The sequence below is a fragment of the Meleagris gallopavo genome, chromosome 13 (genome assembly GCF_905368555.1).
Source record: "Meleagris gallopavo chromosome 13, MGAL_WU_HG_1.1, whole genome shotgun sequence".
Lineage (NCBI taxonomy): Eukaryota > Metazoa > Chordata > Aves > Galliformes > Phasianidae > Meleagris > Meleagris gallopavo.
In genome coordinates this window covers 18,696,740-18,710,243 of record NC_139416.1, presented here as the reverse complement: position 1 = coordinate 18,710,243, position 13,504 = coordinate 18,696,740, and the positions used below count along the sequence as shown (strand labels likewise).

The following is a 13,504-nucleotide window of genomic DNA, read 5'->3' as shown; positions in this document are numbered from 1 at the left end:
TTCTGCCAGTAAAAAGGGCCCCAGGTTTGACAGAGCAAATTTCCCAGCATTTGGAAGCTTTTATCCCAATTTTAACACCTTATCTCTTTTCCTCTAGAGAATTAACTGATATTGCATTAAAACAGAAAATGATGTAGAATTTTAAACAGTCCGCACAACTGGAAAACTGACAGAACCTTCAATTGCTCCACTGGCAGGAAACTTCAGCCCCAACATTCAGGTTCCAATACACAGTATATGAGCACATACCTACATTTACACACATCTATATGCTCACATAAATAGCAACTTTACAGTAGCTAAATTTGTCTAAGTTTTTTTAAATAAAACCTCTTGTAACATTAAGTACTGCATCAATTTAAAAATAAATAAATAAACCAAAACAAACATTAAAACCACTATTTTCTTTCCCCGATAGCCCAACAAAGGTGACACAGCTGAAGAATGTCAGCACAACCCAGACCATTCCGACATGGCTTGTATATTCAATCCAGCCTTAAAAGCTTTTAATAAAAGCAACGTTTTTGTTACTAATGTGTTTCCTAATATTCATAATTTGCTCAAATGTAAAGATATTCTTTAAAAGCCATTTAAAAAGACACAACAGTTTTGTAATACCTTTCTTACTAACTTCGTTAACGTTGCACTCATACCAATCAGAAAACAAAAGAATGCTTTGCTATCCATGCAATGCCATTTGTTGAATGATTCTTGCTGCATTCAGACCGAACTCATCTCACACCTGGAGCCTGAAAGCTGCCCCCGATCAACGTGGGTGACATTATTTCCTGCATTTTATTTTTCACAATGATTAAAATAATATATAAAATTAAGGACAATGCCATCATATTTTTCCCTGCAGATCCTGTTACTTTAAGATAATAAAAACTGTCTGATATCCTCCACGAGTGCGTGCTCTCGGGGCACGAGGGCACACAGATAAGTAATAATTCAGTACACCAAGGGTGAAAATAAAACGCAGAGGAAAAAACCTCCTCCTGCTGCAGGAAGCACAGCCTGGCGGCGCAGCACAGACGCTGGACATGGGCACCCATGGGAGCAGCCCTGGGAGCAGCCCTGGGAGTGCCATGTGCAGCTCTGCACCTCCCACAGCACTTCCCTGCAGGCGGCTGCGGGGCACGGCAGCACCCCTCCCTTCTGACATCCAGTGGTAATACAGCATACAGATATTTTTGATTAATATCTGTGTTAGAGCTGTACTTCGCAGGAGCAGCACTGCCTCTCTAAAAGAGAAAGAGAAAAGCCCCGAAACATCAAGGTCCCAACCAGAATCTTACCACTTTGCTCACAAAGTTTCCCCAAAGCTGTTGTGAGAAGTTCTCCCACGCACGACCCAGGTGGGTCCCTGCCTTCTCCACCAAGTAACCCCTCTCCTGCACATCACCACGAGCGCAGCAAGCTGTCACGGCCCGCCCCGTATCTCCCCTGTACCCAAGGCCCTGTTCTTCCACGGGGCTCTGTGCTGCAGAACACAGCCCCTCCAGAATCTTACTCAGGTACATCTGGATAGGCACAGACGGCAGCTGAGAGACACAAACACAGAAAAGAGGTCTGAATCCAGCCCTGATTGCCAGTTGTTAATTTAACAGAATGGTTTTGTATTATCAGAGATTGTCCACAGCAAAATTGTGCCTTTTGTGTGTATACAGATTTACACAGACACTGGACTCCATGGAGAAGGGACTGCTTTCCTACTGCACGCACAGCACTCAGCTCAACGCGGCCTCGGCTTCCACAGGAGCTGTTCTGTAGTGCAGACAGCAGCTTCGGTAACATCGGGGCTCTGGGCGTCAGCCTCAGGAGCCCAAAGCACTGTCTGAGTAGCACCAGCCCTGAAGTATCCGCATTATATCCACAGCCTAATGATAAAATTTTCAAATATAACTGGAAATAACTGAACTTCCACCTTTGAATCTCACAGAAATTGCATTACAGCAATCATTTAGCTCTCCCTGTGATAGATAACATATGTATTATACAGTAGATTCTACCTCAAAAAAAAAAAAAACAGATCTCGTGAAAAAAATTCAAAAATTTCTAACCCCTTATTGCAGAAGAAGCACAAAGGAAAAATGTCTTTAAACACATAATAAAATCCTAGAAGCTACATCAACGCAATCGCTATTTTTATGACAGCACGACCATGGCACATCTCCCAGAGGGAAGCCCTTCTTCCCCATGCCCTGTGATGCGCCCCGTCCAGAAGGAGGGCTCGTGAGCAGTAACCCGGCAGGGACAAGGCGCTCGATGAAGGCTGAGGGCCGATCTCCCAGGCCCCCTCTCACCACCTCCCGCCCGAGCAGAGCAGCGGCGCTGGGCCGCAGGACACGGAGTCGCACACACCTCGCCCCACTGCCACGTGCTGCCCACGGGGCGCCCACACATCGCTCCCTGGTGAGCCCACCTCCACTCTGCACCACAGCTGCACGCTGCTAATAATTAACTTGTTAATACTTCAAAGTACATTCATTTCCTTTTTCTTTTCTTCCCCCCCTCTACCTTTTCATCTGAGGTCCAGAATCCTATATAACCACTCCACTGTTTTTAATTGCTCATTTTGCTTAACATATTAAACGTGCTTACATTCGTGCTTTTTGATTTCATCTTTTGCAAATCACCTGCATGGTCATCTGTTCTCATTTTTGCTGGATGCTTTCATGCTAACCAGCAAGGTCATTGTGAAACTTGTATTGATTTTCTTCCTAAATATCGCACTGTACAAATACATATTTTACCAGCAGTCCTGAAGCCATCCCTGAGACCTAACGCAAACACAAGGCGATGCAGCCGCAAGAGCCTTCGGAACACAGAGTCGCAAATGGACTTCTGCAGATTCCTACTGGAAAAAACTGGCTAGTTAACCCTTTTTTGGCTGAGTGGGGAAATCAATTTTCCAAGGCAGCAGCCACAGATATGAACTGGGCACAGACACTCATCGTTGGGTAATAGACTGTCCGCCCCGGAGAGTGGTCACTGCAGCCCGAGCAACAGCGTGACATTTATCTTACAAACGTGCTCAAATACGGTATATTTTGTTTGGTTGATTGATTTTAGCATTCCTTTCATTATTTCAATCCAGAGATACTCAGTATCTTTACTCTGAAATATATCAAATGTAAATTTTCTGAACTTATCACAAAAAAAAATAGAATCTTTCAGCCATCGAGATAATTATCAGTAATCTCCCCCCGCACGGACGGGGAGCGCAGCGGGGCTCAGAGCCCGGCCTCATCTCTCTCATGCTCACCACAGTTGAAATACCAGGCCTGGAACACAACAGAAGAATGCAGTGCTAACTCAAGAATTTCACATTGCTAAATGATTTCTTTTTTGCCAGAAACAACAAAGTCCTTTCTGTGGCTGAGTGAGGACCACTTCTCTCCCTAAGGCCAGGACTAGCAGATCCTCAGGAAAAAACAGACTTCCCTTTTCTCCTACATCAGCCACCATCTATGCAGCAAAACTCTTAAATCCAGATTACAAAAAAAACACACAACAAACAAACAATGTGGATGGCCAGAAAAAGTGATTACGTGTGGGACGGTGCTTCAGGCACACATTTATGGGAAACGAACTCTGAGTCGCTGTGCCAGACACAGTCCAAGGCAAAAATGTATGCAGGCAACAGGGAGTTAAGTAAATAATTTTTTTCTTTTCTTTGTCGATGTGTTTAGTTCTCTTCCTGCCAAGACTCATTTCACTCTGCTATCTTGTGAGAGACACATATGGTGCAGTGAAATTGCCATCCAAGAAAGCATGTCCCAGCCTGTTGAGACATCATCAAATAAGATTAAAGCAAAGTAAAAATAAAAAGATAGAATGATTTTTTTTCTTTTTCTTGTACAGAGAACATCTGATGAAAGTCACCGAGGTACTTGAATGCTTCTAAAGGTTTTGCAACCATTTCTTTACTTTGTCTGGTTAAAAAAAAGGCAGAAATAACAACCCAATATCTCCTTTTTCTTCAAGTTAGTGAAAAAATGTGTTTCATAATAAACCTGATATATATAAATAAAATACAATATTGCTTTCCGTGCATCTGAGGAAGCAACACGTACCCACACACGCAAAAATTCCACAGGCTTTCTGTTCTGGTTACCTCTCTACAACCATCTCTGACCCTGCATGCAAAGAAACATTTCTGGGCTGGGACAAAAATCTGTTCAATTAATCCAGCCCCAAAGAGGGTTCATGCTGCCACCCCATCAGTTGACTCAGGTGTCACCCTGGCTACCATCTTTTACACCAAAAAATAACATTTATCATTTGAGAAATACAGACATTCACGCTGCAGTATAAAAGAAGAGAGAAAGAAACTGAAAATTGTTTCCCATTTCCGTAACACTCATGAGGGCCTCGAGATGCCAAGTGGGACGAAGGAGACGTGATGGGCTCTTCACCTCCAGGGTCTCCTCAGTTTCTACATTCAGAAAACAGCACAGGGCAAACAAACCCCAGCTGACCTCACCGGCTCCTGCTGGGGCACCTGGGACAGGACCCAGGTCGGGGCAGCTCACGGGGCACAGCAGCACGAGCTGCTGAGAAGCAACTTGTCAGCTACTCTTCACTGCCTCAAACTCATGCTCTGCAAAGACTTCTGAATCTCTGTCTGTCCAGCACCACAAAAGCACAACGAACACAGTGCAGGCGGCGTGCTCCATACCGCACTGGAACAATGTGGAGTACAGCAGCCTGCTCAAGGCAAAAATGAAGTCGCAAGAGATAAGAGGAAGCCAAAAATCAAATTAGCATTGTCAATCAACATAAAACTAAACTGAGGGGGAGCATCTTAAACATGGAAAACAATCAGCAAAATGGAGCTTGACTCTGGGAACCGGAACTGCTCTGTGCATCTCTCTGCCACCTGTTCCAGCCAGATCCACGCATCTTCAGGCTCTGGTTTCCAGCACATGCAGAGCTGGACTGCAGGAAGGCAACAATGCATCAGTAGCAGAGATTATCCCTGGCCTTAATAAGCTGTTGTTGGCTTTCATAACAACTGCAGCCTAGGACGAGTCACACCGAGCTCAAAGACAATCTTACCAATAGCCTGGAGCAAGGATTACAGAAACAAGAATCCAAGGGGGGTGGGGGGGAGTGGCAGCAAAAATCCCAAGGAACAGGGGCTAATGTAAAATCGTTTACATATTAACCTTCTTCCCTTCTGACAGTGGTCAAGTTCTGATTCAAAATACAAATTATCTCCAATTACTTCAAAAGAGGCAGTCACAGAGCTGTCACTTAACCTTCACCATCTGTTTGGCTCAAAAGCAAGCTGTACAGCCTGCCACTTTGACCTCGCCTCTCTCTCCGCACTGGACAGGCAGCAAAGGAGGAGCCGAGGCCCCATTGTTCTCAGAGCAGCCCCAGGCAGGGCCGGGCCATGGGGAAGATGAGTGCCAGCCTTCCTCGCGCCTGCTGCAGGCAGCTCAGACGGTGTGAGCCTGCCAGCACCCAGCCCGCCTCGGCAACGAGGGGTGAAAAGGCAAAGGCTGACTCACAATGCAGGCTGGCTTACGGATTTGTGTACATTTTTCCATCTAGCATCTAGATATACATAGAAAAGCATCAGCTCTTTGAAACGTCTAAGGGAAAACAAATCCAGGAAATGAAATCGCTTTCTAGGAAAGAATGTAGCACAAAATGATTGGGTAAACAAAACAAAACAAGGTAAATGCTACGGGAAAGTAAAACTTCCAAGTTCTAAAAGCTGATCTTACCATCAGATAAAGCTAACTTCACCAGTGCTCCCAGCTGCAGAGATCAGACCAAGGCTGCCCCCCACATTGCCCGCTGCGTGTTCCAGTCTCTACCACAGCTTGGAGGGAAGGCCGGGGCCGAGGGCTCAAGCAAAGCCCACAGAAGGGGCAGAGGAAAGCCAGGAGCACCCGCCCTGGCAGCAGGCAGGGGCAGAGCGTCAGAACCCGGCTCACAGCCCAACCTCAAAGCACAGAGGTGTTGGGAGTAAAGAGACCTGTCGGGGAAAGAGATTCCAAAGGGCTGCAGAGCACAGTAATAGGGTGCAAATTTTTGAATACCTCAGGGTCTGTGGGCCATTTCTAATGCTTCTGCCGAGAAACATTACAGCGTTTCCACTGGCTCTGATCTTTATTTTCAGTTTTATTACCCGCTGCATAACAGCTCTCTCCAAGAGAGAAAGAAAGAAAGCAGATCCCTCTGTAAACAGGAGCAACTCCAACTCCTGAGCGTTTCACACAGCAACACAGTTCAGCGTGAGGACAACTCTGTTCATGAAAGCAGCTCTGAAACAACCATCTTGCAGCCACGCACACTGCGTGACGTTTGACATCACTCGATGCGTGCGGGCAGAGCTGTCCCCCTGCCTCCCCATCCTGAACCCAAGAGCAGCACACTGCAGCACACCGCCAGGTGACAAGGGCCACAAACTTTCCATTTCCACAGCAGATGGGAACAAATCAATTAAGTACACAGCACTGCAGTGCCGCTCGTAACGAGTACCAACACACAGCGCTGAGTACTGTGCTCGGTGGGAGCAAGGAAAGCCTGCCGCAGAGGGTGCAGAATCGGATCACCATCCCCAGCAAATAGCCTTCCACTCTGTAGGATCTGAATTCCTTTGCTGCTGTTTTTAAAACACAAACAGAAGGCAAGCTTCACACGCAGCACACAAGGGGCAGAGAGCTCCTGTGCTCTGTGCTGGAACAGCCTGACAACAGCTGCAGCCACACTGAAATGTTTAATTTTACTTAAAACATTCTCTCAGGCCTATGTATTATTTGAAGTATAATGTACAGAATTATCTAATGAATTCTCAAATCAAATACTCTCATTTTGCTGCAGGCCATTTCCCGAGAACAAACTAAAGGCACACAAGCTTCTTTCTGTGCCTGAACGTTGAATTTAAACAGATGTCCAGTGGACACCAGCTTCTTACAGATTGCCTCTCCCATTCATTCTTCTGTATCTCTGGCCAGTGCAAACCCTCTTAAATTAAAAACAAACAGAGGATCGAGATAACAAAAAAATACAGCAGGACTGCCAAGCACAAAAGCACAGAAAGGTCCCTGGGCTGCAGACAGGGATGTGGTGGCAGTGAGCGCGTCGCCTCAGAGCAGCATCTGGCTCTGATTAGGTAACGAGCTGCAGCATCTGCAAACTTGTCAGTGCTCAGCCCACAACAAAGTCCGGCCGCAATCTGTGCTTAAAAGGGAACTAGCTGTTACATTCTGTAAGACAAACATTATCTGTTCCATCGCAGGGTGCCTTTTCATTAAAAGCTGGCTGTAAGAGGAGAAATTAAACGTGCCTGTTACATGTTACTTTTCATCACAAGGAAAAAACTCTCTGGCTTTGTCTGTCAGAAGGCTTTTTATTTGTCTTTCCTCTGTGAAACGGCTGTAAGATAACAGGAGTGATTCCACAGCCCACAACAAGCAGCCACTGTGAACCCTGGGTGCTGCTATAATATAAAACTGCTGCATTTCTCTCATACGAAAACCAAAACAACGCTGCCGTGCTCCAAACTGCAGGGCTCCGGCCGCTGCCACACCAATGGCTCCACGAACACATGGCTCTCAGCTGGCATTTACCTGCTTTGCTCCATTTCATAACTCCTGAACTAAAATTCACCCCTCTCTTAAGTATTTATTTACTTTGGCTTTGCATCTGACTAAGACAGCTTTCCTATCTTACTGTTTTTCCTTCCTTTTTTCTCTTGGTGCATTGGAATTATCCTTTTCTACACTCTCTGTGTTACTGAGTAACAGCTGCAGTTCCCAGCGCCTGTGCTGTAACCAGGCATGTATTTATACAGCTCCTTTGGAAAATGAATAGAGAATACCCGCGTGCCCTGTGCAAGACCAAAGTCCAACATAACTCTGGAAGAACCAAATTACTGAATCTGAAAAGTTACATTTCTATCCAAACTCACAGATATTTTCCAACATCTAATGAAACACATCTCTGAGTACTTCCAAAAAATATTTTCCTGTAAAACTAAGCATTAGTCCAGTAATACCAGAGCCACGGACAGCACACATCCCTCTGCGCCATACCCGGAAACCATCAGAAACCCACGGGATGTTCACACGCTGCACTGTGAACAGTTTGCATGGCAACGTGCGGGCAGCCTCCTGTGCGGGGCAGCGCGAGCTGCAGGCAGCCTGAGCGCAGCAACGGGCGGGAGGGAGAACAGTCAGCAGCCACAAGTCCCAGCAGAGCAGAAAACACCACTTTCCAGGACAGAGCGCCAAAATGAGGACACGAGGTGAAAAACAGAAGCGTTACAAGAACTGCCCTTTTTTTTAAACCTCGCAATGAAATCCGGCCTATTTACTAGTTGTGAAATACAAACCACGTTATCAACAATCTGAAGGAAACGGATTGATGTTAAGTGATACTTCAGAATCCGCCCCGTAGCAAAGCCGCCGCACCATTACAGACAGATAAGCAGAAAATCCTTCCTGCAAATAAAGGACCTCCCCGATGTTCGATAAACCGCGCTGCCGTGCCGGGCGCGCACGGAACGCACCGCGCCGAAACCCCGGCCGGCACCCCGTTCCCACACGCGGCCGGACGAAGCGGCGGCGCCCCAGGAAGATGGCCGGCCCGAGTGGAGCTGCCAGGCCGCAACTCGGACTCCTACGAATGCCACAACGGGCCCCGAGATCGCGTGCGCCGGGATGGGCGCCAAGGCCGCCCGCCGCCTCCTCAGAACTTCATAAATCGAGATCGGGAGAGGCTCAACGCTGATCGCCACAGACCTGATCTCCGCGTGAGCAGCAGCAACCGCACGGGAAACATTTCTCATAGAAATTGAGCTCTGGGCGACCGGGACGCGGAATGGCGGCGGCCACGAGGAGCGGGGCGGCCGCTGAGGGAACGCCGCTTCGCGCCGCGCCACGTGCCGCGCAGCCCGCCTCGCGCCCATGGCGCCCCGCCGAGCCCCGCGCTGCCGCACGAGGCGCCGCCGAGCCGAGCCGAGCCGCCCCTCGGCCGGCCCCCCGTCACGCGTAACGGCACGTGGGCGGCCGGCGGTTTGTAAAGATGAAATGCAAGTTTGCAGCCGTCGATAAAACCTTTTACTTTAGATATTATAGTTGTTTTTCTCCTCTCAAAAAGTTCTCTTTATCTAAAAAGGGACGGGGGTTGCACAGCTCCGCGCGAACGGTCGCCGCCCGAACGGAGGTGTGACGAGAACCGAAGCAGAACTCGCACGAAGCGCACGTGAGCAGAGCTGAGGCTGCGGCCCGGCCCCGCGCCCCTCTGCCCCGAAGCGGCCCGCGAGAGCGGCGGCAGCGCCATGCGGCTCCGGCACGGCGCTCCTCCGGCAGCGCGGCGCGGCGCGGCGGCTCCCCGTGCGCTTCGGCTGTGCCCGCGTCGCGGCTTTCTTCAGATGGCCGCGATTGCCATTAAAGCCCGGCAGAGCCGCCGCTGCCCTCAGACCGCGTTAAGTCCTCGACAAAGGCCGTGCATTTTAAAAGCGACGCTGTGATTTATTATCATTTGTATTACAGCGGTACCCGGAGGCCCCGCCAGGGTTCCTTTGTCCTGGGCATTGTACAGAAACACCGCAACCGCTGCTCCGAGAAAGTTAAATCCAGCCTAAAAGGTTCCAGACCTGGGCTCTGCCGGTATTTCCTCACACCGAGCGTTAATCATTCTCATCGTTCTAAGGTGCTTCTCCCGAACCCCAGCGTTTCTTTTCCCCACTTGCAGGGACACCCCTGTAACGGGCCGCGAGCCCTCCCTGCGCAACTGCCAGCGGGCTTTAAAAAGTATTTGGGATTCAAGGACGCGCAAGGGGAATTAAAAGTGTGGAGATGCTATTAACCAGGCAGGGGTGATCGCTTACGTTACGTGATTCTCACCTCTTTACTGAAAAAAAAAAAAAAAAAAAAAAAGCAAAAAACAGCTGCTCTAAATGAGAAAAAAAAAAATCAGAAATCCAGTAAACAAGAAAAGCGGTATGCATAGGGACACACAGTGTTAGGGTAGGCACAAAGGAAAGGTGCGTAGATGGCATACATCATCCTTGAAAGCAAGAGTGAAAAAGCAGCTGGGGATGATTCATGGTAGATTTTTCTATAATAACATTCTCCTACGTTTCTTTAGTTGGAAAACTCAGTTTATAGGTCAGTTAACAAGTATTAAAACCACAAGAGAACATGAAATGCAGCACCTTTTCCTTTTGATCCTTTTCCCTTTTGGATGAAAGTTTTGAAGTTCGGAATATAAAATCCCTGAATTTTAGTTATGTTTTATGCCTCCGTGAAGGCATTAAAACAAAAGTTTGTGGGCTGAAGAAATATCCCCTAACTAGCAGAGAATTGAAGAAAGCTGTCCTGCCCCGCACACCTGTGCACCAGGTGTGCTGCTGCCCAAATGGAACACCTCATTTACAAAACAAATCTGCCCAGAAAATTACCTGCCCCTCTTGATTGCTGCAAATGGTTTTCATCAACCTGCATTGAACTGTACTGCGTTCCCTCCAAATTTACAGCATCGGGTATAAGAGTCATTGTAGGAGGGGAAGGAATAGAAGCAATGTTTAAAAGCCATTAAATAAATAAAGGGTCCCCGTTGCGCATGGTCAGTGCCTTGGGTGTCCATTCGTTAAGGTAGTTCCCTGCTGAGCGTGCTGCATAACCCACCACCAAGCACAGAATTGGCTTGGCTTAAAGGTTTTAAAGGCCCCGTTCTCTTGCAGGATGCTTCGGTTTTGAAATCTATCAAAGGAATCTCAAAACAAATTACATGGTAAATTATTATCTCTGTTCTGGCCTCCTCTCTACACCCCACTGTTCAGCATGAATGACGATGGGAGAGCTGCCTGTGAAAGCCTGCGAGATAAGCAGATTACAGAATGTCAGGTGCCTCGGGCTACTCGAAATTTCACAGCCAAACTTCGCCGGCCGAATCAGTTCATCTCACTAATATGGGTCACAGGCTATTTCAATTAATGCACCTCTAATGACTAACATTTGTTCCTTAATGTGAAAGGAATAAATACAGAGATGCACAAAGCAGCAGTATCCAGCAGAACCCCCTCCCTGTGCTTCTCCTCAGTACCACTGTGTTTACTTTCTCCAACCAAGTAACAGATATGGAGGAAACAGGCTGGCAAGGAATAAGGATTTCTTTCAGAGAAAAACCTTTTATGTAGCTTTCCTATCATCACCAACGCTTTTCTGGCAGCTTTCAGTGTCCTCTAGATCCCTGTGTACTGAATAACAAGACCTGATATGAAAACAGAATGCAGAAAACAAATTAGCATTTTGAAAATAAAAGGCATGGCTTTTAATCCTATTAAGATCACGGATTTTTTTTTTTTTCTAAAGTTCCCTGAAAGATATACCGATGTTTCCATTAACATAAATGCTGAAATCAGCATTTCCTTTGAAAGAAGTTGTTAATATTTGGAAATGGTAGGATTTCCATCCTAGATTTGATTGTTATTCTATGCTACCCCGCGAGTGCCAAGGTCATGGGGAGATTCACCTGCACGCTGAGCTAAATGAATGCACTCGGCCACAATACATGTATAATTTAACATTCTCCTCTCAAGTACCACCATGCATTCCTAAAAATATTTTATTACAATAACAAATTGGTTTCAAAATCATGCATTATGTATTCTGAAATTAGGTCTGCCAATGAAACCTGTATATACAAACATACAAGCAACCATGCAGGACAGAACGAACACAGAAATCATGGGTTCTAAAAGAGCTGACAGGAACAATTAATTCTTCCCGTAACTCCAAAAAGTCCTTTTTTATTCCTTTAATCTGCAACTTAAAAAGAACAAAACAATCAATTGCTGTGAAATGCATGTAGGAATCGAACAGCGTGTCCATTTCCAGATGTCTTTATCAAAAGAAAACATTTAACTGCAAAGTGCTCCGTGTATGAAGGCACCCGCCTGGGAGTTCCTTTCTCACGGGCAGGGCTTGGGGAGACAGCACAGGGCTTCTCCAGTATTTAAGAGAGCATTAATTGCATTTCAAAACTTTACCATTAGAACATTTTTAATACTGTTTTTTCTTCAGATCGAGCTCCTCCCAGTCTTTAATATGAATTTATTAAAAAACAGGAAAAAAAAAAAAAAACCTTCTGGTAAATTCTTGATAAATGAAAGTCATCCTCTGCAATTTCTTTTTTAGTTATTTAGCCAGAGAGCTAAAAAATTCATAATATTGCTGAATTTTCAGTAGGAAATGCTGTAACGTTAATGCACTTTCATGATAGATGGTTGCTTCTGATTTGCAAGCTTCATTTTAAGTTAAGTATACATTGATAAAGCATCCTTTTACTGCCCAAATATTCTTTTTTTTCTCATGCAAAATAAGCATGTTTCTTGGTCAAGTGACATTTTGTTAAAATGGACTTGAGGTAGCTAGTTATGAATAATTGAGGTTAAAATGTTTCTGTGATTCCCTCAATGCCTTTTTTTATTTTAAAACATTTATATCACGTCAAAAAGGACTTATTCTTCCAAAGGTAACTTTCCATTAAAATAATGGAGAAAAATGACATTTCTAATTGTGATAGCAGCCCCCAGTCCCTAACTAAAGCCAAAGGCTCTTCCCGCAGAAGCACGACGTTTGTTATGGTGAGTTCATTGTTGTGGTGTAAAAATACACGATGTGAAGTGTTCAGAACAGGGCAAATAAGATGGACTAGATGCCCATTGGAGAGCAGCAGCCCTGGCTACGCCTCCCGACCTCTGTTTGCTGCTGTGCATTTTGCTCTTACTAAACACTGCTATGTTTATTTGTTTTTCTGTTATTTCCTAAAAACAGAGGCTGGCAGATATTCCCATTCATTATACTTTGTTCCACTGTAAACTTCAGGAAATCTCAGTAACAACTTGCAAATGCACGTTTGATTGTCGTTTCATTTTGGTTCCGAGAGGTAAAGATGTGCACTGTTGCCAGGCGGCGATTTGCAGCAGGGCGCCTGCTGAGGCCGAAGGCTCCGCGTCACCTCTGGGAGTTTCTGAGCCAGCAAACATTTCACAGCATTAAAACCTTCATCCCCTCCTTTTCAAACACGAGCGCAAACGTTGCTCCCCAATTGTTTCTCTGTGATTTCGTTTAGATGTTCTGCTATGATGAGACGTGTGGCTTTTTCAGCAGCAAAATTATGATAAATAATTATCTCCAATCTAATCAGCAGTATCTGAAAATGGTAAACGTTAGCAGCTTCACCTGTGATTTCTTAAAAAGCCTTTTGTATCACTACGTAGACTGACACTTTGAAGCTTTGCTTTTAAAGCAATAATTAAGAAATTGTTGACAAATTAAATGTCAGTGACAATTTTAAACAATTGTAAATGTTCTTCCCTCTGTCTTTCCCGAGGTTGAGAATGACAAAAAGGGAAATCCAAACTGCCACTTAGAGAGGGGACGAGACTTTGCGGAATGTTGTTTTTGTAGCAAAGAGATGTGACTCATGTAGGAAGCAAACCCCACGCAATGGGTTTTTAACCGCCCTGCCT

At 45.9% G+C, this 13,504-nt stretch overlaps 1 long non-coding RNA gene across 1 annotated transcript in view; it reads right to left on the bottom strand.

Moving 5' to 3' along the window:
• The window catches only part of LOC116217144 (uncharacterized), a 334,578-nt gene that overhangs the window by 148,385 nt on the left and 172,689 nt on the right, over nt 1-13,504 (bottom strand). The window lies entirely within an intron of this gene.